Source organism: Esox lucius, chromosome 24 (genome assembly GCF_011004845.1).
Source record: "Esox lucius isolate fEsoLuc1 chromosome 24, fEsoLuc1.pri, whole genome shotgun sequence".
NCBI classification, from domain to species: Eukaryota; Metazoa; Chordata; class Actinopteri; order Esociformes; family Esocidae; genus Esox; species Esox lucius.
In genome coordinates this window covers 10,949,069-10,973,306 of record NC_047592.1, presented here as the reverse complement: position 1 = coordinate 10,973,306, position 24,238 = coordinate 10,949,069, and the positions used below count along the sequence as shown (strand labels likewise).

At 45.4% G+C, this 24,238-nt stretch overlaps 1 protein-coding gene across 2 annotated transcripts in view; it reads right to left on the bottom strand.

The window, feature by feature from the left end:
• The window catches only part of ppargc1a (peroxisome proliferator-activated receptor gamma, coactivator 1 alpha), a 293,004-nt gene that overhangs the window by 112,542 nt on the left and 156,224 nt on the right, over window positions 1–24,238 (bottom strand). The window lies entirely within an intron of this gene.

Sequence of the window (24,238 nt, the reverse complement as noted above, 5' to 3'; positions counted from 1 at the left end):
TGGTTATGTTCCACTTCAGGTGTATAGCTAGTTAGAAAACTCCTTTGCAAACTTTGATCAACCTTTGCTTCAGCATGTGCACTCACAAGTACAGTACACTTGGATGAGACTATATAAAATGTAATTCAAAAAATGGTTGTCTACTACTTTCAAGTGCTAGCTATAGAAAAGTGCTGGAATACTGAACCCAAACACTTGTCATTGTTTCAATTTTTTTTTTTTATTTACTGCATATAACTTGAGAACCTTATGTCTTTTGTAGGACTATAAATGTCAACTTTATTGTGTGTGTACATGCACTACATACAGTGGGGAGAACAAGTATTTGATACACTGCCGATTTTACAGGTTTTCCTACTTACAAAGCATGTAGAGGTCTGTTATTTTTATCATAGGTACCTCAGCTGTGAGAGACGGAATCTAAAACCAAAATTCACATTGTATGATTTTTTAATAATTAATTAGCATTTTATTGCATGACATAAGTATTTGATACATCAGAAAAGCAGAACAATTCAAACAATTTCCACACACCCAGAGAGTCCAGAAAATGTTGCATTTCAATGTTGTCGCAACAACAAATTTGCATTCAGCTGTAATCCCACACGCTACAACACTCCACATGTCTGCATTTTGATTCCTCACACTGCTCAACTGTCGAAACACGATAAGATACAACACTCCATGCAAAAGAACAAGCACACTCCTTCAATCTCCTTAAACAAATACCAGGCAAATGAATGAATTTTGAGCAGCCACTGTCGGCTTTATCAGAATATATATCTCTGTTTTAGTTCATTCCGCTCGATGCACATTATTTGTTCTATTGAAAACCTTTCAGACAACCTTTCTTTTTGTTTCCTAGTTCTACTTGTTTAAGTCCATTAAAAACCCTATCAAACAATGATCAGGTAATATGTACGATCCTTTGAACAAATCTGTTATCAAATATGCAAACAGACAACAAGGCGTCAGTTATACGCAGAGGTGAATCTTAAGGATATTTGGCATTAGCCAGCCAGGCTAGTAAGCCAAAATTTCCACTAGCCCGGGTAAAATGTTACTAGCCCTGTTTGTAACAAACAATTAGCCTGTGAACATTATTATATAACCACTTAGAATGAGAGTCACCAAAAAATAACCAACCCAATTTTTTTTAATATTATTTAAATAGTACATACAAAAATATTGACTCAAACGTAGGCTGCATTCAAGATAATGTAACGTGTACTTCACATTCAAAGAACGTTCACGGCAGCAGGTAGGCAAACTAAAGTGATATTACTACGGATCATGACAATATATAAAACACACTAACAGGTTGCAAACGTTCAGTCACCTGAATGCATCCTTTCTGTTTTGGCGCTAAACTAATTCTAAAGTGATTGTGGTGTTTCGTGGCTTGTGCAGAGACTAAGATAGAATACTATATTGTTGTAGCTACAGTAACCAAGAGGGCGGGGCTTAACGAAGGTTCCGACACTTTATTTCAAGTCGAGGCTGACGGACTGATTAAGATGCCTTATCTTAGTCACTGCATTTAAAACTCCCTTCGAAAAAATCGGCTGAAGTTCACTCACCCGACAGACGAGTGGTTCTTCATTTCCAGCCCTGATTATACGTGTTAGTTTGGTGGTGGCATCAAAAGCATGGAGGGAACCTATAGGGGTATCTACTAAGCTCTTTTGAGTCCATGACAAGCTCCTTAAATCATTGAAAGTATATTCACCGTTGTATCTTCATTATGAACAATCCATCCATTACAATGCAGCGCCTACAGATAAGAACTCTAAGAAGTGCAGCAAAGCCAACACAAACTGTATCTTTTGTTTGGTTTCAAAGCCAGAGCCAAGGCTTCGGACATCAAATGATGGTTCAGACTGAAATTAACATTAAAAACAATACTGAATTGCACTGTTCTTGTGTCAACTTGACTCTGGAGTAAGCAAAACATCCTTTTGGACAGAGGGAAGTGTGTGTGAGCGTTTAGTAGAGTTTTTTGTCGATACCCTCAGAGGTTTCTGTTACATGGATCAAGAGCTAGTTTGAATACCATCACAGAGGAAAATCCCTGAAAATCCAGACAGAATGTGGTCTTCTCTAAGTTTAATACTCTTCACTATAGTGCTAATTCTGCCAAGAAAATACATATTGCTGTGCCTGTGTTTCTCTTTGACACAAAGCAGTATCACACATGAAACAGCAGAATAGCGCTCACACTGCTAAACAGTCCAAGGTTTAAGCCCGAGTAAACATTTTTCTAAACATCTGCTCAGGTTTTGTAATTATATATTTGCTCAGCATCATTGTTTGTCTGCGTGTTCTTCGATTTTTCCCCCGATGTTGGAGACAAACAGAAACCAAGCAGTGCCAGAGCGGACCAACAGGTTATTAGCAAAAGCCCAGCCAGGTATCTGAAAACAAAGGACAGTGGGAATAATTCTGTGGCCGCACAAACGGAGAGCGGCTTGCTTCTGTTTTTCTTTCTGGGCACTAGCTTTTGTTTCGAAAGATTAAAAGTGGGCAGTGAGGGTTTGGGGGGGGTTATGGAAGGAGAGGCAGGGGGACGGTTGTTATTGATGTGCAACGTTGGCTCTGATAAAGGATTGTGGGAGCTCCAGCTCCTATCTGGCTCCTCCAGCGACGACATGTTTACTCTCCAGGAGTTACCATCGTCTGAAGTCAGACTGTGACTGTGTTTGTGTGTGTATGGGGGGGGTGGGGTTAGGTTAGGCAGGGAGAAACAGAGAGAGAAAGAGACAGAGGCGGTGAGAAAGCTAGAGAGCAAGTTAGAGAGAAAGCTACAGAGACAGAAGTTAGAGAGACAGAGAGAAAGCTACAGAGACTGAAGTCAGAGAGACAAGAGAGAAAGCTACAGAGAGAGACAGCAACCAGATAAATTCCCTGGGCGAGGTAATGGAACAGGCGCCGAAATACGATTACCATAGATCCATTTCTGTCATGCTAAAAAAATAAGCTAAACGCTGTGTGGCCAAAAATAATGCACATCTGACGCCCTGATCAATAACCCCTAGCTCTACCCCATCCCCCAGCTTTGGAAAGACAGGATGGGCTGTGACATATGAACTAGAACAGCTAAAGACCTCGATGAAAGCCCCTGCTTTATCAAAAATATATATTTCATAGGCAGAGAGGGTTGATATACACAGGCAAGGACCAATAATGTCAAAATTATTGGTTGTCTGGTAGTCGGGTGAGGCTGGGACGAAAGAAGAGACCTCACAGGGAGAAGACTATTTGCAGTCCTCTGTTTGAGCTACAGCTTTGTGTACCAATACGGGTTCTGTTCAAATACTACTATAAAGTCTCCTTCCTTATAGCAACCATCACTCAGAAATAACTGGATTAGTGTAAACAAGGTGGCCATGACAGTTCACCCATTAGGCTGTCATGTCAGAGCAGTTATTACTTCAAGGAAGGGTGGGGGAACAGATCCATTCTAAACAGGGCCTTGGTATCCTCCTCTCAGGTACAGTACAGTGTTCTAATGACTCACAATTCAATCTGCTGCAAATCATTGACTGATTGCAACCTCCTGGAACTAGGAGAGTTCATTGAAATTCGGAGCGCATGACTTTCATTGTACCTTGGAGTTCAGTCATTCAGACAACACACTTTGAACAACTAACTCATGCAATCTACCAATGGTGTCTCCCATGGTTTTTCCCTTTCTTCAGCTTTATGTCTATTATCAATCCAACTTATGTGTCAGAGGGGCAGCAATGAGAAGACTCATCCAGTTCCAGCAAGTTCCTCAGAGGACGATTGTCCTCTATCATATAACACTGTAAACCGCAGCAGTCGTCCCCTCATTGCTTCGTCTCTCCTCTTCATCCTGAGTTATACCTACTCAGTATCTATGTCCATTTGTACTCAGTATCTAAGTCCATTTGTATAACCTCACAGGGGGGGTACTGATGCACTAATCCATCAAGATCGCACCGCTCAATTTTTTTACGGACGAATCCCGGCCGCTGGGGCAGCTCCGCCGACCAGTGCCGACAGCTGGCCGGACGTCGTCACGGCCTAGAAGGGCAAAGCCGGGAAGAGGGCAAGTCCCTGATGGTCCTGTCGAACCCCTGTCATCCACCTGTAACCGCTTTTTAAAGAAGATCCGAAGAATGTTGGTCGACCTGAAATGATGCGGCGGCTATATGAACCTCGGTTCATCTCAGTGTCAATTGTGGTGGTGTGCTTTGTTGAAATATTAATTCATTTGAAGACCCATTCTCAAATTAGAATAGTTAATTTCCAGAAATAATTCAAAGGGTTAATAGTCTTGTCAATGTCAAACAGTGGACACTTGGATAAAACGTGGAAGAAATGAAACACGACAAACTATTTTTACGACAAACACTCAAATAACTAAAATCCCCTGGGTGACATTTGGAAAGTGCATCCCACGTGATTTAGGTTATAGGAACCTCCATGTTTCTCCCTTTGAAGTGACCCACGTCAGAGGAAGGAGTTGTGGCGCAGGGGGCCTACATTTCCAGCCCATTCGCGGTCTCGTTTCGCAGGGCCAAGTGGCCTAGAGGACAGTAGCCTTGCATGCTTGTGTGGGGAGCCGAAGGCCAACTGACACGCCCCGTCAAGGCAGGAGTGTGGCAGTAGGAAAAAGGGGGGGGGGGGGGTGCAGAGGGGCTCATTCTTCTGAAAGCTGAGCTCCGTTTGATGGCTCATGGAAGACCATCCCAGTGTCTCGGCCATGGGAGTCGAAACTCCATCTGTCGGCGCTATAGAGGAACCCGGTCCACTCTGGGTAAAGTGGCAGGAGATTCAGTTGAAACCGGCAAGAATAGCCCTTCCCCTTAAACTGCAATTGCTGGAGCTCTTGTTATGACCCGATTGGATCTATGTCGCCTGCCAGAAGCTGTAGACACGACCGCCTGGTTAACCTTTTCAATTTCGGGATCAAAAATGGAGTTGGACATGTGCTTTAGTTGGGTGACTAATTTAGTTGTGAAAAAAGCAAATACTTTCCTTTTCACAATGCGGGTTTACGTCACTGTAAACCCCCCCCCCCCCCCCCCCCCACCAAGCAATGTAACTGTAGCCTCATCCCATTACTTGTAATGTCAATCATGTCTCTCTCTCTCTCTCTCTCTCTCTCTCATTTCCTCTAGTTCTTCTCTCACCACCACTTGAAAGGGAATGCCACGGGTCACGGCTGGGGCAGCTCATAAAGGGCGGCAGGTGCCGTCACAAGAAGTGTCTCCATGGCTGCAGAAACACACCCTTTTTCGGACAGTGATGAGACTATGCCTTTTCCGCCCTTCCCTTTAGGTCCACGTCAGACAATCTCTCTCCTGTCTGGGCTGTCTCTTTTCACGCCAACCAATCTCTCCTGTCTGGGCTGTCTCTTTTCACGCCAACCAATCTCTCCTGTCTGGGCTGTCTCTTTTCACATCAACCAATCTCTCCTGTCTGGGCTGTCTCTTTTCACATCAACCAACCTCTCTCCTGTCTGGGCTGTCTCTTTCCACGTCAGCCAATCTCCCTCCTGTCTGGGCTGTCTCTTTTCACATCAACCAACCTCTCTCCGGTCTGGGCGGTCTCTTTCTATGTCAGCCAATCTCCCTCCTGTCTGGGCTCTCTTTTCACATCAACCAACCTCTCTCCTGTCTGGGCTGTCTCTTTCCACGTCAGCCAATCTCCCTCCTGTCTGGGCTGTCTCTTTTCACATCAACCAACCTCTCTCCGGTCTGGGCGGTCTCTTTCTATGTCAGCCAATCTCCCTCCTGTCTGGGCTCTCTTTTCACATCAACCAACCTCTCTCCTGTCTGGGCTGTCTCTTTCCACGTCAGCCAATCTCCCTCCTGTCTGGGCTGTCTCTTTTCACATCAACCAACATCTCTCCCGTCTGGGTGGTCTCTTTCTACGTCAGCCAATCTCCCCCCTGTCTGGGCTGTCTCTTTTCACATCAACCAACCTCTCTCCTGTCTGGGCTGTCTCTTTCCACGTCAGCCAATCTCCCTCCTGTCTGGGCTGTCTCTTTTCACATCAACCAACCTCTCTCTGGTCTGGGCGGTCTCTTTCTACGTCAGCCAATCTCCCCCCTGTCTGGGCTGTCTCATTTCACATCAACCAACCTCTCTCCTGTCTGGGCAGTCTCTTTCCACATCAGCCAATCTCCCTCCTGTCTGGGCTATCACTTTCCACATCCACCAACCTCCCTCCTGTCTGGGCTGTCTCTTTCCACATCAACCAACCTCTCTCCTGTCTGGGCTGTCTCTTTCCACATCAACCAACCTCTCTCCTGTCTAGGCTGTCACCAGGGGAGGGGGCAGACTGACCAGAGATCCACATGACCCCTGCAGCCAGTGAGCACCAAGTGTCCTTCAGGAGAGAAGACAGCCAATAGGGCATCCATGTTGGTTCATTTTTTTTACTGTTAAACTAGTGGCAGCCATAGTCACAGTGGATCTAGGACAAGTTCATGACAGTTTGGGTACCCTTTACAGGAATTACCAGTCTCTCGAAGCCAATTCCACACCATTTTTCATTGCAACCCTCCAATCAGAGACTTATTGCGACCTGGGACACCAGGTGGGTGCAAATAATAATGAAGTAGAACAGAAAACCAGCAGGCTCTGGCCCTCATAAGTTAACAGTTGAATATCCCTGGCATACAGTATCCATTATCCATTGATATGTACTGATTCATTACGGTGGACTTCCACTGTGGTTTTGAACATGCACAACTGTAAGGATTTTAGGCCACTTGTAAAGACCCCTCATAAGACCCTGCTTCTCCCCTGCTTTGTGTTCACTGGTGAATTAATGGTCCACTTGTTAGTGTTTAGGGAGCCACTACACTGTGTTCATGGTCTAACTCATGGACTGTTCAAATGCAACTGCTGTATAACCAAGATAAATGTGTTTGATATACATGGCAGCGCGTGTGTCAAGTACAAAGGTGCCATTTGTGAGGACATTGGCCTGTGGGTATCCCTGTTAGTTCATCTGTAACTAAACAAAAAAATTATAATTCAATCATGCCCTATTGTCAAAGTAAATATAGCAACCATAGTCTAATTCCTAAACTCAAGATAAGTGGATTAGGTGGCACGGGCTGTACAGTCCTGTTTTGACATGTGAAACAAACGTATATCTTGAAAAGCTGACAATTCCAGAATATTTATTGCACTTTTAAAGCACCGTGAATGATTCAATACAAAGTCGTGGGCTGGTGCCAACAACTGTAAAGGTTAGTATAAAAAAAAGCCCTGTAGTAAGTGATGAAAACTGTGTTCCTAAGTCATTGTTCAAGATTCATTGTCACTGCTATTTTTAATAGGAATCAAGATTAAATCAAGTAAAAAATGCAGTAACTACTCACATACAGGTATAAAAAGAAATATATTTAAAATGGTGTATTGATTTCTTAATTCTAAAAAGTTTGTATCAAAATAATTATGCGACATCTGTGGCATTGTTCTGTGTGATGGGACTGCACATTTTAGAGTGGCCTTTTATTGTGGCCAGCCTAAGGCACACCTGTGCAATAATCATGCTGTCCAATCAGCATCTTGATATGCCACACCTGTGAGGTGGATGGATAATCTCGGCAAAGGAGAAGTGCACACTAACACAGATTTAGACAGATTTGTGAACAATATTTGAGATAAATAGGCCTTTTGTGTACATAGAGAAAGTCTTAGATCTTTGAGTTCAGCTCATGATCAATTGGGGCAAAATAGTGTTGCGTTTATAATTTTGTTCAGTGAATATTATTGCTATATTTATTCTTTATATATTTCTTAATTTTTACTATGTAGATGTGTGCCATGTCACAAGAATTTAACTGTGCAGGATGATGCTGTATTATTCGGTGCATTTGATAAATAAACGTTGAACTTCTGGATTTCCTATGTTTGAAAGTATCAATGTCGACTTCTGCCTGCTCGTGGATCTTGAGTTAATTCAATTCTACCCACTCTGCAATTGGGACAATAACTCTGCCTCTCCTGAGTCATATTGTGGGAGAATCAATGGAGCAACTTCGCCAACGAGACATACAATTTTTGTGAACATTTTAATACAGAGAATCGTGACTTAGAAGAAGACTAAAGGCGAATGCAATTCCATCAAGTTACCCAGGTCAACCCGTGGAGACAAGACAGACTGTAAGTAATACTTCTGATTGCTATGTTATAATACACCAAGTACACATTGCCTCTGGATATTCTGGGCAAGGGTTGGGAATTAACTTGTTCACAATCGCCCCCCCCCCCCCTTTAGCTGCTCTCCAAGCTTCTATTCAGTCAATTCATCATCTGTGTATTATTGTTAGAAGAAGTAAGGCTATATCCCCTGAAAAACATTCGTACTGCTCGTATTCAGTGTCAGACATAAAATATATGTATTTTCCTTTCTCAAGCAAAGAAAGTTTGACTGTCCAAGGTGAATATCAAAGACGAAATAGGTAACTTGCTTTCTAGCTAGCAAACACTTACTTTAGTTTACTGTGTATACACCAGAACAAACTCGTGGATTGATACAACTATGAACAAAACTGACCGGTAAACACTGGAAGTACCCATTTATTTGAAATGAGAATTATATCACAAAAATGTAAACTAAACACAACATTGTCAAGTTCTTAAGGTAAACTAAACTTGTCTTAGTTTGGAGTGTTTTAGAGTAGTTTTCTGCTTGTAATGCAGCTTTGCGATAGGGGGACGTACGGTTTCCATTCATGTATTTGTTCGATGCTAATAACACTAACTACTGACTGAGACAGATCTGAACAAAGGATTGTTTTAAAAAATAACTATGTACTGAAAGACCAACTGGGGGTAAGGGGACTGTAAACAAAATATAATATTTGGACAAACTACCCCTTTAAGATGTGTGTGGATTCAGGGGAACACAGATGTCAGGCACTAACCTGCAACATGCCTACATTTTTAGCTTAACAATGTTCAAGGTTTAAGCAGACGGTCGGAGAGCTACTGAAGCAGGGGCACAGATCTGATGGTGACTTCTCCAGTGGGGTTTTTAAACAGTTTTAAAAAATTTGCTGAATTAGAAAGAGAATCAGGACCATAGCTTGCCAGTCAGTGGTGCAGAAATGGTTAAGAAAGGCTGTATTTCACTCAGAATGTTATTTTCCGTTTTAGGTTTCAGACATTTTGCAGACTTACAGGAGCAATTAGGGTTAATTACCCTGCTTCAAACCAGCGACCTTTTAGGTACTGGCGCAATGCCTATCCAGAGTAATTGGTTGGTACTCATCCCTGTGTCTAAGTAGTGTGTGTAATGTCAGGGTGCAGGGTGTGCTTGTGTGTGTGTGTGTATGGTCGCGGCCCACCAGAAGCGTGTTGGGGACAAAGGTGTGGTGAAAAACTGTCAGGGAGGAACGATTGTCCCAGTCCACCTACAGGCTATTTGGGGCACATCAAATGTCGCCGCTGCTCTCCAACATTTGCCTGTATGTAGCGAGGTCAGAGGAGGAGCTCAAATTAGAAGTGACCTTTATCACTCAACCTAACCCTTCCTGTGTAGGCCAAGCCATCACACGGTAGCCGGGGCAAAGGAGCAGGGTGGACTTGTGGATCGCCCCTGTACGGTCAGCACTGTGGCAAAGATTACACCTATGGTGAGGTTCAATGTCAGTGTCATCTGTCAAAGATCCAAGGCCAGGATGCGTTGAGGGAGTGTAGACTTTGAACTTTGACCTATACTGATGTTAGAGTATCATGTACGCAGCAAATGGGATCCTTGACAGTGCCAGGACTGGACCAAGTGGGTGTGAATTCACAGTCGCTGCATTTGAAAGGATATGATTTATTACAAAAGGACACCCGTTCATGCTAACAGAGTCACTTTGGTCAAAAGCACTTCATCACAAAAGATAATTATACTTTTAGCATCTCGTTTTGAAATGACACTAAGCAAACACATTATTTCGTGAAGGTGGTTTTAACTTAAAAGGCTAATGGCTACATTGCCTGTATTTGGATAATTAGAAGTGATCCAGCATGTCATCATTTGATTGGTCTATTCATTTGCTTCCCTTATCCTCCTAACAACAGTCAACACAGTCTCCTGAAAGCTGCTTTAATGAAAGACAGCTCTGCAGTTTCCTACTCTAGATCTTTCCCACAGATTCTGTGGGAATCGTTCAGAGCGGTGTCATGCTCTATGCTTGTTCCTCTCCGCGCTGCATCTCTGGCTTGTTACTGAGTTCCGACGACAGTACCATTTCGGGCTGACACCGCCTCCAAAGCTCCGCTGTCAGAATGCAGCGAAACCGACAGCAGCTGGAGGGACGCAGGCTCAAAAACGACACCGTCACACTAGCTGGGCGACAGACGGAACAGACGCCGCAGAGGGGTCTGGGACAACTGGTTCAATCACGACAGGGAAACGGCCACCACTTGGAGAGGTTCGGCACGGCTGTGACCGTGGACAGGATGTCTTTGATGAGGGAGCTGAGAGCGTGAATACGTGGGTGTGTGTGTGTGTTTGTGTGTATCCATGTTATAATTGTTTGCATGTATGCACAATGCGATTCTCTGCTCATGTGCCCCCGTCTGCCTGTCTGGCCCCCGCTACAAAGCCTTTCTGCTCTCAGCGTGAGCTCCGCGGTCGGGGCCTTGTCGAACAGACCACTCAGAGTGCCGCTCTCCTGGGCCCGAGCCACACCCCACTGCCAGGACGCGATGGCCGGAGGAAGGCCCCTGTCCCTGGCATCCGCCGAAGCAGCAAGCGGTGTTAAAGCGCTAGCTAAAGTCCCTGTCGTTTACATTCATTAAATAAACGCCTGGAGCCAGGAGCCAGGAGCCTTGCGTAGGGCCTGCCACTACTGATAAACAGGGGCCACCTTTCTCTGCCCAGTCTGCTTCTTTCTTCTCTGTCCCTCTTATTTTCCCCCGCTCTCCCTCCCTCCCCTTGCTCTCCCTCCCTCCTCTTGCTCTCCCTCCCTCCCTTTCTCTCTCTCCCTCCCTCCCTTTTGTCTCTCCGTCTCCCAACCGCCCTCCCTCCCTCTTACACTCAGACAGCGCCCCACAGCACCCCTCTGTGGGCACTAGGTTCTGTCGGTTGGCAGGCTCCCCTCCCTAACTTCTCCCGGTAGATTTTCTACTTGAAATGATGCAGTTCGCTCACTGTTCTAAAAGGTAAATGGCAACAATCTGAAACGTGTGCGTGTTCTGGTGTCGTTAGGGCTGGACCACACACTCTGATCCACTGAAGTCTCTCACAGATCCGACTAGTCGTGGCTATAAGCTGAAATATTGACAGTCCTTTCAATACTAATGAAAAGTGATATTCTCCAGTGTACGCACAGGCGTCCCACAGACGGCCCACAGTGGTAATTCTGGGTAAGGAGAGGAAATTAATTTCTTACTCTACCCCCCAGTTGGGATCCGGGTGAATTTGTATGACAGCGTGATCACTCGAGTATTACTTCGGCTGTGCAAAGCACCAAAGCTCTGGGTATTGGACATGGCGTACTAGGTGCTACTGCTGCGCCACGTCTCCAGGACTGGAACTCCACTGGCTGGCTGTCTTCCCAGCCTGTGTGTGTGTTGTACAGAGTTGCACAGTAGCACCGCAGGCTTCTCTCCTCCGGTGGGGGTGGGTGGGTGGGTGGGGGTTAACCACAGAGCGTTAACCTTGTTCTAATTCCGTCATTCTCGTGACATCCCTCGGCCGGCTTTTTTTTTGGGGGGGGGGGGGGGGGGGGGGGGGCTCTCTTGATGGAGTCAGCGGTGACTGGAGGTAACAACAGCAGTTACCTTGCTCCTCCCATTTCGCGCCTGGCTGGTGGAGATCCTTCATTGTCAACATGCTAACCCTGGGTCCAACCCCCCCCCACCCCCCCACCCCACCCCACCCCACCCTTCGAGTGGCACAACCTCACCTACACACACACACACACACACACACAAACACACAAACACATTCCAAACATACACACACAGTACACTCTGACCTCCAATCGGGGCCCGGCTGGGTGATGTATTCCTGAATCCAGGGCAGGAGAATTCCAGCAGGTAAGGCAGCTACCCTCAGCACTTAGAAGGCCCTGATGACAACACACATTCAGGATGAAGAAGAGGTGTGTGTTCACTAACATCACAACTTTCCCTCCCTCCCCCAAGTGGCTCAAGCGACGGCATCGGGGTCTCCCCGCGCGAGCAAATGGATGTGTGCACGTGTATGTGCGTGTGTGTGTCTGTGTGTAGGGAAGGAGAAGGGATGCTCAGAGTGTCACCTCTGACAAGATGAGAAAGTGCCACTCTGGAGGAAAAAGATGAAGGTGCAAAAACAGCCCCTTTCTGAAGAGAACCGAGAGCTGACAAGAGTGGCTAAATGGAGAGGGAAAGCCAGCTCATGTTAATTACAAACAGCATGGAGGGGTGAGGATGGGGATTAAGTCAATCGCAGAGGGTGGAATGTAGAAAAAAAGGAGCTAGCTTTAATTAGCATTGTTGGGGGAGAGGTCACATGGCTTGTCTCAATAAGCTAACCGCTAGGTAAAGCTAGGGGAGGCAAATCTAACAACAAGGAAGTGTCAGGTAGAAATCGGTAGGCCATTTTAGGCTGTGGGAGTGAATGGAAACAAGGGAGTGAGTGTTGTGAAAAAGCTAGGGGATATTCGGTCAAAGCTGGGTTGTATTGTCTCTACTCACCAACTCTTCCCAGCTGACCGGACATTATGGACTTATCACACCCAGCAAAAGGGAATAATTACCCAAATACTATCCAGCACAGCCATCTTTAATCAGAGCACCGTGTAATTACTCAGACACAAATTACTTTAGTTCATTACCAGGCTGCAGTAACATGGCAGGCGACAGCCCACTGTTCATCATTTTTTAAGGTGTATTATTTGCAACTGCCCGCCACTAGTCGTGGAAAAGATAAATACGCGGTTGTCGTTAAGGAGGGGGGGTGTTTGATATGCTGGTCAAATCAGGCATTTTTTCTAAAACACACAAACACCCAAATTGGACGCAGCAAAGACAGGAGCAGTCAGTTGTCGTTTCCATCGTCCCTCAGGCCATTTGCTGTGAGCTAAAAAATATAATCCCAGCTACGGCCTCATTTAGACCATTGTCTTTTTTTAAATCAAAAGTATACCAATATTTACACATTTTTGAACCCACTCACACAGTTTGAATTTACCGGTTTCTTTCTCAAAGGCTGTATCCTTTAGGTGCTTCCGCAGTGTATGACTACATTGCCCAGGAGTAGTCATCGTTAGGTGGATATGCAAGTTCCCCTGCAAGCCACAAAGTCCAACTAGAACTACAAAAATGTCTCGGCAGTCCTACTGGCCAGATATGACGCTTCCTCCCCGGAGATTTATCTGACAGATCTGTCGGCTCAAAGGACAAGACATCCCCTCTGTTCTGGTGCTGGAAGATGATAATAATAAAGGCGATAACAATGATAATGTGTCGTTATTAAAACAGAAAATCATCAGTAGGGGAGGGAAATATTGCTAAATCTCTTAGGAACTGGAGAGATTTGTCATGAGGCACAACACAGAGCTGAAAAGGGACATGTATGCATGTTCCAAAAGGAAAACCATGAGGTAAAAATTTCACAACACATCCTTCTGTCAGATTTCAACCGCCTATAATCATTCCTAAAAGCCTCTCATTGTCAACTGGTGCTATTGTCACGGTGAAATTCAGATAGTTGACATTAGCATTGATCACGTTTGCAGCTTGGACTAATGAAAGCATCACAGACCGCCAATATAGTGTATTATACAGCACAAGGGACCTTTGTAAGGCCTGTTCAGATACTGACAGGAAACATGTCGGGGAGGTCCATCTGTATGTTGGGTAGCGTTTCCCAGCTGCAGAGTCTGCCAGAAGCAAACTGATTGGCATTTGAGGGACAGTGTGCCCTATGCCTGAGACATGATAAGAGCTATCATGCAATCGCATATCACACTTCCCATTGAAGTGGCCCTCATCAAAAGGGGCTTGTTTACGCCAGCCATTCAAACTGCCACCACTGATCCCAGTTCAGTTATATGTATTTAAGGCATATTCTGTAAATCTGCCCAGCAGAGTCTTTCCAGAAAGGCAGGACATGGCAGACATATGTTTAATAATTGACGAGATAATGACTTCTGATTGCGGCTGACCATGCGAGGTAGCTTTGCAAGCAAAACCACCTGATTTCACGCAACATTAGACTGCCTTGTTGTCAGTAGTGGTGCTGCTCTATGCTGTTGCACAAAAGCATCTTAGCAACATGAAGGTACATGCTATACATACCGAGAACACATTTTCTGTGTTCAAGCTGCGTTCAAGACAAGAAGGACAAGCTCAGGCTGGGAACAATGGTGAAATCCGTGACCTTTAGGTCAGAGGAGTCGACGCGCTCTGACCTAAAGATCACATTTGTTTCTGACTTCTAAGCCTGTGTTGGATAACCACTGACACTCTTGTATATTTCTGAATTCAGAGTTGTCTTTAATGTACCATCATTCCCAAGCTCCAACATATCACACACAGACAGCTATTTGTGTTCATGAACAGTTGCTTTTTAACTTTGGTGACACATTTTGGAACAGATCGTCAATGTTCCACTCTGTTCTCTGACTTGCGAGAAAAAAAATATATCCAAAGCTTGATCGTCACTTCCACCCTGATTGGGTAAGCGTATTGTCACCGTGTCAACCGGGCCTTTGTGGCTTCAGACGGAGTCTGGCAGACCCCATCAGCGGAAAATTACAGAGTGAAAGAACACACACAAAAACACGCACACACACACACACACACACACACACACACACACACACATCAGCTGCTCCAACAGACGAGACTAAAATAAAGATGAAACCAACCCAAACGCGGCACGCTTAGCACACATCTGCTCTCTCTTTGCGAGACGTAAAGAAACATTGACCCTAACCGAAAACAAATAGAACAATCAAGCGGGGGTCGCCGTTGCTCGTTCCTCAAACATCTGACAACAAATCGTTACGCTGTTGCTCCGATTGATCAACAGTCACCTGGTAATTGATATCAACAAAGTGAGTTTTCTGTACGCCTCTTTACACGAGGGTGTCGTTACCATGGAAACATCAGGAAATGCTCTTTTTATTCCTCGCCTCTCTCCCAGACCGCGGCTTCAATTTATCAACAAGCGTTCATAGAGAAATCTAATTAAAGTAAGAACTGCTCAAACAAGATCTTACTTTGTGTTTGGCAGCGGCTGCTCTAGCTCCATGTGCACTCCGTCTCCTGGGCATCTCTCAACACCAAACTGAATAGCGACTTCCGATAATCGCTCCAGAACATATTTCAAAGATAGTGGGATGATTGGAACCCCCGCTAGCTGCAGCGGGTGTCACAGTCTGTGTCTTATTCACGACAAGACGGGCCAAAAGCAACTGCTGCGTCGTTGACTTTAACTACGCTATCACACAGGCTTTGGTGTGTTTCCTGGTCTGAGAGGCTTCTCCACGTTCCCGCGATGACCTGCATGTGTCCTTTTATGATTCCTAATTTCAGTCTAAACAGACAGCAGCACCGGCCTCCCTCCATTCCACTCTCTTTCAAGACACTCGGCAAAAGGAGACATATATGTCGGTCATGAAGTTGATTTCTGCGAGTCAGTAAATTGTTAACAGCAGATAAATGTGCTGCAGTGATGTGATCATAGCGGTTAGGCATACCAGAGGGCCATAAACTCTGTTAACAAATGGAATAGAGAGAATGAATGAAAGACAGATAGAATAGGAAAGTAAAAGTAGAAATAGGAGGTTGGCAATTTATAATTGATTCTCCCGTTTTTATTTTACAGCCCATCCACACACAACAGCCCCTAATTACAAAGTGAAAACAAAGTTTTTTAGATACTTTGCACTATATCATGGAAATAGAAAACAGAAATATCTCTGGTGTTCAGAACATTTACCATGACACTCTAAATTGAGGTCAGATGTGAGCTGTGTCCTTTGATAATCCTTGAGATTTCTGTAGAACTTAATTGGAATCCCCCTGGGGCACTTTCAATTGATTGAACATGATTTAGAAGGGCACGCGTGTCTATATTATGTCCCACACATCACAGTGTGTGTCAGAGCAACAACCAACCCATGAAGTCCAAGGAATTCTCTGTAGACCTCAGATATGCAATTGTTTCAATGCATAGATTTGGGGAAGGTTATAAAACAAAATTGCACTGAACATTCCCAGGACCACAGTGGGCTCCATCCTTGTGAGATGGAAGAAGAACCACTAACACTCTTTCCAGAGCTGGCCATCCAGCCAAATTAAGTAACAGTGGAAGAAGAACCATTAACACTCTTTCCAGAGATGGTCACCCAGCCAAACTAAGTAACAGTGGAAGAAGAACCACTAACACTATTTCCAGAGCTGGTCACCCAGCCAAACTAAGTAAGAGTGGAAGAAGAAACACTAACACTCTTTCCAGAGCTGGCCACCCAGCCAAACTAAGTAAAAGTGGAAGAAGAACCATTAACACTCTTTCCAGAGCTGGCCACCCAGCCAAACTAAGTAAGAGTGGAAGAAGAACCACTAACACTCTTTCCAGAGCTGGTCACCCAGCCAAACTAAGTAAAAGTGGAAGAAGAACCATTAACACTCTTTCCAGAGCTGGTCACCCAGCCAAACTAAGTAACAGTGGAAGAAGAACCACTAACACTCTTTCCAGAGCTGGTCACCCAGCCAAACTAAGTAACAGTGGAAGAAGAACTACTAACACTCTTTCCAGAGCTGGTCACCCAGCCAAACTAAGTAAGAGTGGAAGAAGAAACACTAACACTCTTTCCAGAGCTGGCCACCCAGCCAAACTAAGTAAAAGTGGAAGAAGAACCATTAACACTCTTTCCAGAGCTGGCCACCCAGCCAAACTAAGTAAGAGTGGAAGAAGAACCACTAACACTCTTTCCAGAGCTGGTCACCCAGCCAAACTAAGTAAGAGTGGAAGAAGAACCACTAACACTATTTCCAGAGCTGGTCACCCAGCCAAACTAAGTAAGAGTGGAAGAAGAAACACTAACACTCTTTCCAGAGCTGGCCACCCAGCCAAACTAAGTAAAAGTGGAAGAAGAACCATTAACACTCTTTCCAGAGCTGGCCACCCAGCCAAACTAAGTAAGAGTGGAAGAAGAACCACTAACACTCTTTCCAGAGCTGGTCACCCAGCCAAACTAAGTAAGAGTGGAAGAAGAAACACTAACACTCTTTCCAGAGCTGGCCACCCAGCCAAACTAAGTAAGAGTGGAAGAAGAACCACTAACACTCTTTCCAGAGCTGGCCACCCAGCCAAACTAAGTAAGAGTGGAAGAAGAACCACTAACACTCTTTCCAGAGCTGGCCACCCAGCCAAACTAAGTAAGAGTGGAAGAAGGGCCTTGGTCAGGGTGGTAACTAAGAACCCAATGGCCACTCTTACACATCTTCAGAGATTCTCTTCAGAGATGGGAGAACCTGCCAGAAGGACAACCATTTCTGTAGATCTCTATCATGGGGGAGTGACTGGACGGAAGCCATTCAATGCAAATGGCAAAGATACGCCACAATGAGTTAAGAATGCAGATGTGATCCTACGTGAAAAATTCTATGCAATCCAAACCAACAGTCAAACCGCACCCAAACACATCCCACTCATAGCCCACATGAGCAAACCCTCACACCAGCAGACCCCTCGATATCAGAGGCCATCCTCACTTGACATCAGCCAACGCCCTGCGCTGACCTCTGACCCAGGCAGGCTAAGCACCCTGTTACAGGCCCTGCGTGGAGGCTCATCCATCAGATCAACTCTGCATCGTTCTATCCTCGTCCCCTGCGCCTACGTCTCCACGGTAACCTGTGGTTCTGCTCCTGCATGGCTGTCGTATACCCTCTGCAGGGAAGCGTCCTTAAACGAAACGCCCCGCGGGGGATAAACAAATCACTGTGATGATGTCTGATGCTGATCGCTTCATAACCACCAACAGGCAATCTAGTTGGTGTGGGTGTGTTTGCGGGGGGGGGGGGGGGGGTAGAGAAAATATTGAGTGTACTTGTGTGTGTCTGTGTGTGTGTGTGTATATATGTACACGTGTGTGACCAGGGCTTATTTATGACTCATCAGTGTTACCTCTACCAGCTTAGTGGTCCACCGTCTTGGACCCGAATACCCGAACACCGGTATTTACATAAACAATGCACTATTCTTCCCCTGTCACAAACACAGAGAAATGAGCCATGTGAATTTGTGCTGAGGAAACTAAAAACCTTGATGGAAGCAGCAGAGCAGAAATAAGCAGAAACCAGAGATGAAGGGAAACACTGGACAGAATAAAGGCTTGAGTCATCGCTGTTTAAGAGCTGATTTAAACTGCAACTATGCAGAGTCCCCCTCTCTCTCTCTCTCTGTCTCCTTCGCCCCCTTCTCCGCCCCCCCCCCTCCCCCCCACCCCCTGTGATGGCTGATGGACACATCTCCTCCTGCCCTGTCATGTTTGGCTACTCTGGAGAAATTGCCAGATGAGAGCTTATCATTTGTAGCGTTTAGAGGGGGAAAAAAAAAACTGATACAAACTGAAGTTGAAGGGGTGCTTGGCACCGGTTGCTAGGGAACAAATAAGGGACTAGGTTCAGTGTGTACTTCTTGTCACGGGCATCCCAGTGAAGGAGCCGGAAGGAAGATCTGGTGTAAACATCAAACAGACATTTTGAGAGGATCTGCCAGAAGTAGATGGAGGGGGAAAAGCCAAGTTGAAGGAGACGACTGAATTCCTTCAGGCCATTTTCCAGGTGAGGCTGCAAGTTAGAATGCTGTGGTCCTGGTTAGTGGAAGTGGAGGTCTAAGGTATTGAAGTATGTGTGTCAGGAAGGACGTGCTTGCCGCAGTGTTCGTGCGCACGAATACACAGTAGACAGATTCCTCTCGCAAAGTTGGAGCGAGTCAGTGAGTACGTGTGGGTAACATCTTGTGTGTGTGTGTGTAGCTGCCTCAGGCTTCACATCATCAGGGATCTGGGCATCATTTTAAATAATAATCAGATGGGGATAGTTAGTATAAACTCTCCATGCGCAATGGTCAGGCCTGCAACATGCATGGACTACACCCACATTTATACCAAACTATTACTTGTAAATACAAAAACACTTTATCTTGGCCATTCAGGAGATGTTTCTCCTATATTTCCCTACTTAAGAGTATAGGCATATATCCTGTTCATTCTATCGTTAAATGAACTTGGGGTCCTTCTCTGGGGGCCAGGTGGCATGAGTGTTTGTTCCAGCCATTAATGACAGTACAGTTTTGAGGGAGTATAGTGAACTGCAGCCTGTTAAAACTGGTCCACCCCAGTGAGTGTTTGTTTGTTGTATCCTACTTGTCAAAGGGGTTTAATGCCAATTTCTGCCTCTTCTGTTGCTATTGAAAATCAATCCATCAACTGTTCCTTGGAGACCCTGTGATCAGTCCCAGGTACTCTTCCAGCACTACCTCGTGCCATTTGGTCTCCACAGGCCTCCATGTTGCCCTCTGGCTAAGGCCTACATGTCTATCTGCACTTTGGTGCCCACCAAAATGCCTGATCTAAAGTGACAGGGCTCACACTGCTTTCATTTTTCAGGAAAATAAAATGACTTCTGTGGTTTTCTGACAGATTCACTTCTTTGGTTCTGGGCGTAAAACGTAGTTTCTTGTGAGGCGACAATACACCTTTCATTTGTGTTTGTGTGTTTAGAAATGATAGCACTTCATATCTAGTTCTATTTCGAAGATGCCATAAGAATTTGAATTAGAGTAATAAAAATTTTCGGATTTGTTTGCATATTTCCATCAAAAAAATAACTCCATTAAGCCGGTGACATTTCAACCATTGGATTCTGTTCAAGAGTTTTATGAGAATTATGAATAATTTAAGTGAGTAGATAAGGTCTTCCCTAAAACGAAAAAATGAATTCTGATAATGCCATGATTAAGAAAAATTATGAACGAATCATTACAAGTGAAAACGTTAAAAAGGCTTTAGGAAGAAATTATGCAAACCTCCCAGAATTACCAAACAGGAAAGATTACAGTAGCATTTGTGCATATTTTTCCCTATGACTTTCTCACTGTCTATCAATACATAGCAGGATCTAAATGTTTGGCCATGGCTGGTTAAAGTGCCACTGTTAAGCCAAAAAGGGTCTTTGAAAATTGTATGTGCCGATTTGTGCCCAATGTCATCCAAAGACCTCGCTTTAAAACTTGGAATTTCATGCCTAGGGAATATGGGGAATCTATTTGTTTCTTAAATCTTCTATCAATTTTGTTTGAAAGGTGCCTTGAAATGTGACTTTTTCTGGTCAGACTGAAGTAAAAGAAAATTATACTGAATTGAATATGGGAATTCTGGACTGGATTCATAGGTACCTTAAACAGCCAATGTGAAAATGGCTTAACTGAGTTAAATGTTGATATCACAGAAACAAAAAAACAGATCCCACAAGAACAAGAATGCCCCAATTTCTCCTGACCTAATCGCCTCGTTTTTTTTCCTCTTTCTCTCTCAATCTAGCTTGCTTATGAGCACTGGTTGGTTTCGCTCCATCAAGCCAAAGATTTATCAGGTCTGGAGGAAAACAAACAAGCAGTGCGTGGTCATTCTAAGTGAGCCTAATTGCCTCTTTAAAATTCCACCATGAGCTATTAAAGGGCCGCATTCCCATTTTTCCCCACTCACTTTCTCGCTCATTTTGTGCTCTCTCCCTCCGTCTCGCGTTCCCCCTCTCGCTTTCCCCGTATCTTGAAATGTGGCAAGCGATTAGTCCGAGTGACTCAATTCATTAGGGGCACGCTCTTAATGATTATTAAACTGCTCACAAGTGAGAAAGTAACATGGGGCGGGAGAGAGAGCAGGAGAGAGGGTGGGTGAGGAGGAGAAAGATGGGAGGAGCACGAGGAGGAGATGAAGGGGACTGAAAGGAGAAACGGGAGAACAGATTTCGGAGAATAACTGGAGGCATAATATTGGAGGTATTATCAAGGACTCTACACAGGAATGGACACTATAAAAAATTGAAACCTGGGCAATAGGGACTACAGAAGATCCACTCAAGCGAATAGAAGTGGCATCCTTTAGCAGTGACAAGTTGGACTCTTCCTGATGAACGGATGCGCGCACGCACGCAAAAAAAGTAAAAACAAACACACGCAAGTTTCCTGTCTCTGTCGTACCCTCTGGTCACCCCACACCTGACATGATCTGTAAGGGAGATTTATTCACTCCTGGGAGTACATTTTATGAGAGACAGCTTCCACAGTCAGAGGCGTGCATAAAAAAAATATGCTATTGAGGGAGAAAAAAGAATCTGATTTGAAAGATTTATTTCAATATGCCCCAAGGATGCATGATACATTCAATCTGTTTATTTGAGTGAAACAATCATTTCAGGCTCGAAAGAAAAGTCTTTAAAGGGTAGATAAGACTGAATTGCATTTAGTGGGTGAGTGGCGTTTAAGAGTGTCTGCTTGGGCCTGCTCAAATCCATTTGGTTGTCATTGTTTCATTGCGGCGAGGGAGGAGCGATGCATCATTTATTCCTTTTGTTTTGTTTGTTTTATTGATAGATTGATTGTTACCTTGGACATAAGCGCCGTGATGAAGGATCTTGAACAAAAACACGACTGGCAGTTGTTCCCTCCGATGGCACCATTCCTCTCCTTCTCTCAGACAGCCTGACTGGCTGGCCCATAAAACATGATCAATATTCTTTCTTCGTTCAACTATTCATTTCGTTCACACAGAGATAGAGAGAGAAAGAGGGAGAAAGAGAGAGAGAGAAAGAGTAAGTCGGTGCTCGCGGCTAAAAAGTCCTTTCAAATCAAAGCCAGTCCTCCAGAGTCTACTACAATTACCCAATAATTGGATGCTGTTTTTTCCTGTTCGCAATATAGACACAGGGTTTGGACTTAGGAGTTAGTATTTAGAATGGGAGAATATGTGATATGACAGACAAACAAGGCTGGCTGATAGAGAGAGACTGGCGTGCTCCCATACGACTGCCGGACGGGGGAAAACGGAAAAGGTCACGCCATGATGGAGTGGGCGCTCAAACAGAGCCCAGTTTCGAAGTGGGAAGAGGACAAGTGCAGAGTTGGCCTCAAGGCATCCACACCGACCAGCCTCTCCAGGTTCACTTCACCCTAGAGAAGAGATTGCTGAGGACTAAATTTCATTTCATCCATATGGTCAAATTCGGGTAACCGAATTGCAATGAGCATCATGACTTCTGCAGTTGCAAGCCTTTTGTACTGTTAGGCCGGTTCTATTTCTAAACTGGCCTTTTGAAATATTGTTATGCAACCACTTCACAGCGCAGTCTCTCCATTTCAAATATCATATTTACAACCCCTAGACAGGTGCTATTTACAAGGACTTCTTCATTTGAGATACAGATGCAACAGGGAGGAGGATTTGTAATTGATATGTCACCATTAGGGGTGTGCGGGCCTCCAGGGAAGGAGAGAGAATGCAACCTGGTGGCGGCACACCAGGCTAAAGCCTTTAATACTGGCGGGATTAATGGATAAGGGCTCAGGAGGTAACGCACTGCCTCCGTCCTGGCTGGGGTGAAAAGGTCAGCCTGTTGCTGACAGACAGAGGCGGGGAGCAGGGGATCAGATCCCGGACGAGCCCCCCACCGTCAGGAGTCATAACAACGACGGACACAGCCACCTACTTTGTCCTTTCGTGTCCGGGCAGACAGCAGCCACATCAGCTGACCTCGGGGGATGTGACAACGGCTCCACGTGGTCTCCACCTGCTGTGATGACGGGCTGAGTGGCGAGGCGCTGCGGGTGGAAGGACCGGGATACAACATGGGGGTTCGGACCGGGGAAGAGCACCCCCTATCTGAGCTTTATACGAAGTGACAGAGGATGGGGAATAAAGCTGCCAGCTCACTGTTTGATAAACATGTAGCCATGCTTGATGAAACGTTGTCTTTGATTGGTAAAATGTAGCAGGCTGTAGATCTCCGCGGAGGGACCAAAGCCAGACCAGGAACTGATAGAAGAAATTAAGTATTACACAATCAAAGTCCATGTCCCAGATATTTTGTCTGTCACTCTGCCCAACATCTGTGTTTAGTTGTCTTAAATTGTTTGAATCCAAAATTGACCACCCGTGGATCAAAAACAGCAAATGCCTGTACGTTCATGTCGCAGTGAAAACCCCACCAGCCGACACCAACTAGATTTGCTGTGGTGTTAAAAATGTAACTCCCGACCCAGCAGCACTCGCTCTATGACTCATGTACCTCGTGCTAATCTCTTTGTTGGGTCAGAGGAAGAACAATTAGGGGAGGAGAAGCAGCATGGCTCCTACAGGACCCAGGGGTCTTGACGGGTGGCCTGGGTGTTAGCTTGGCACCACTGGTTGACTAGAAATACGCATCATTAATGAATCAGGAAGTGGACCTGAAGTCTCCCCAGCACCCCAGGAGTCAACTCTCAGACCACGCCCCATTGCCTTGCGCTTATGAATTATGCATGGGGTCTCTCCATTCCAGGTGGGAACTGAAGCTGTAGAGGGGAAAAAAATGAATATGAATATTCAGTTGCTCTACGGGTAATGAAATCAAAATGTTAAGGGTGGGGTGTCCATTTTTAGATCACTGGGAGTCCATCCCTGCTCTGCGGAACTGTTAGTGTGCTGATGGGGAGAAATTAGGGACTTTATATGCACTGACAGGGCTGAAATTTTGACCTGCGCTTTTAATGGCTTGTCTGACTCCAGATGGAGATGTCACTGAGCCATTGGGGACTGCGGCCATTTTGTGGATTTGTCTGGAAACTCTCTCTACAGGAGAAGCCACAGAACTAGGCCCAAAATGTCAGGCCTTCCATTATAGATAGCACATTCCAGTAGACATTTTCCTGTCCTATAACACAACATTATCTGTTGTGACACATGCACTCCCTTCTGCTGCATCCTCATCGCACCAACGCCCCCCACAGGGAGAGACTATATAAGAGCCCCTGCAGAGCAGACTGAGGGAGAAGACGAAATAAAAAAAGAGGAGACTACAGAAGATACACAAAGCCATACTGACCTCGAAGCTCCCCTGCCTCCCACGATGCGGGAGCCAGGGAAGGAGGAGAACCACAGCGCAGAAACGAAGGGGGCGCAGAGGCCCCCGACACCACCACCGGCTGCACCCATTCTGCCCACACCGCCCCCAGGAGGGCGCCCTAGAGATCACGCTGCCACCCCAGGAGAGCT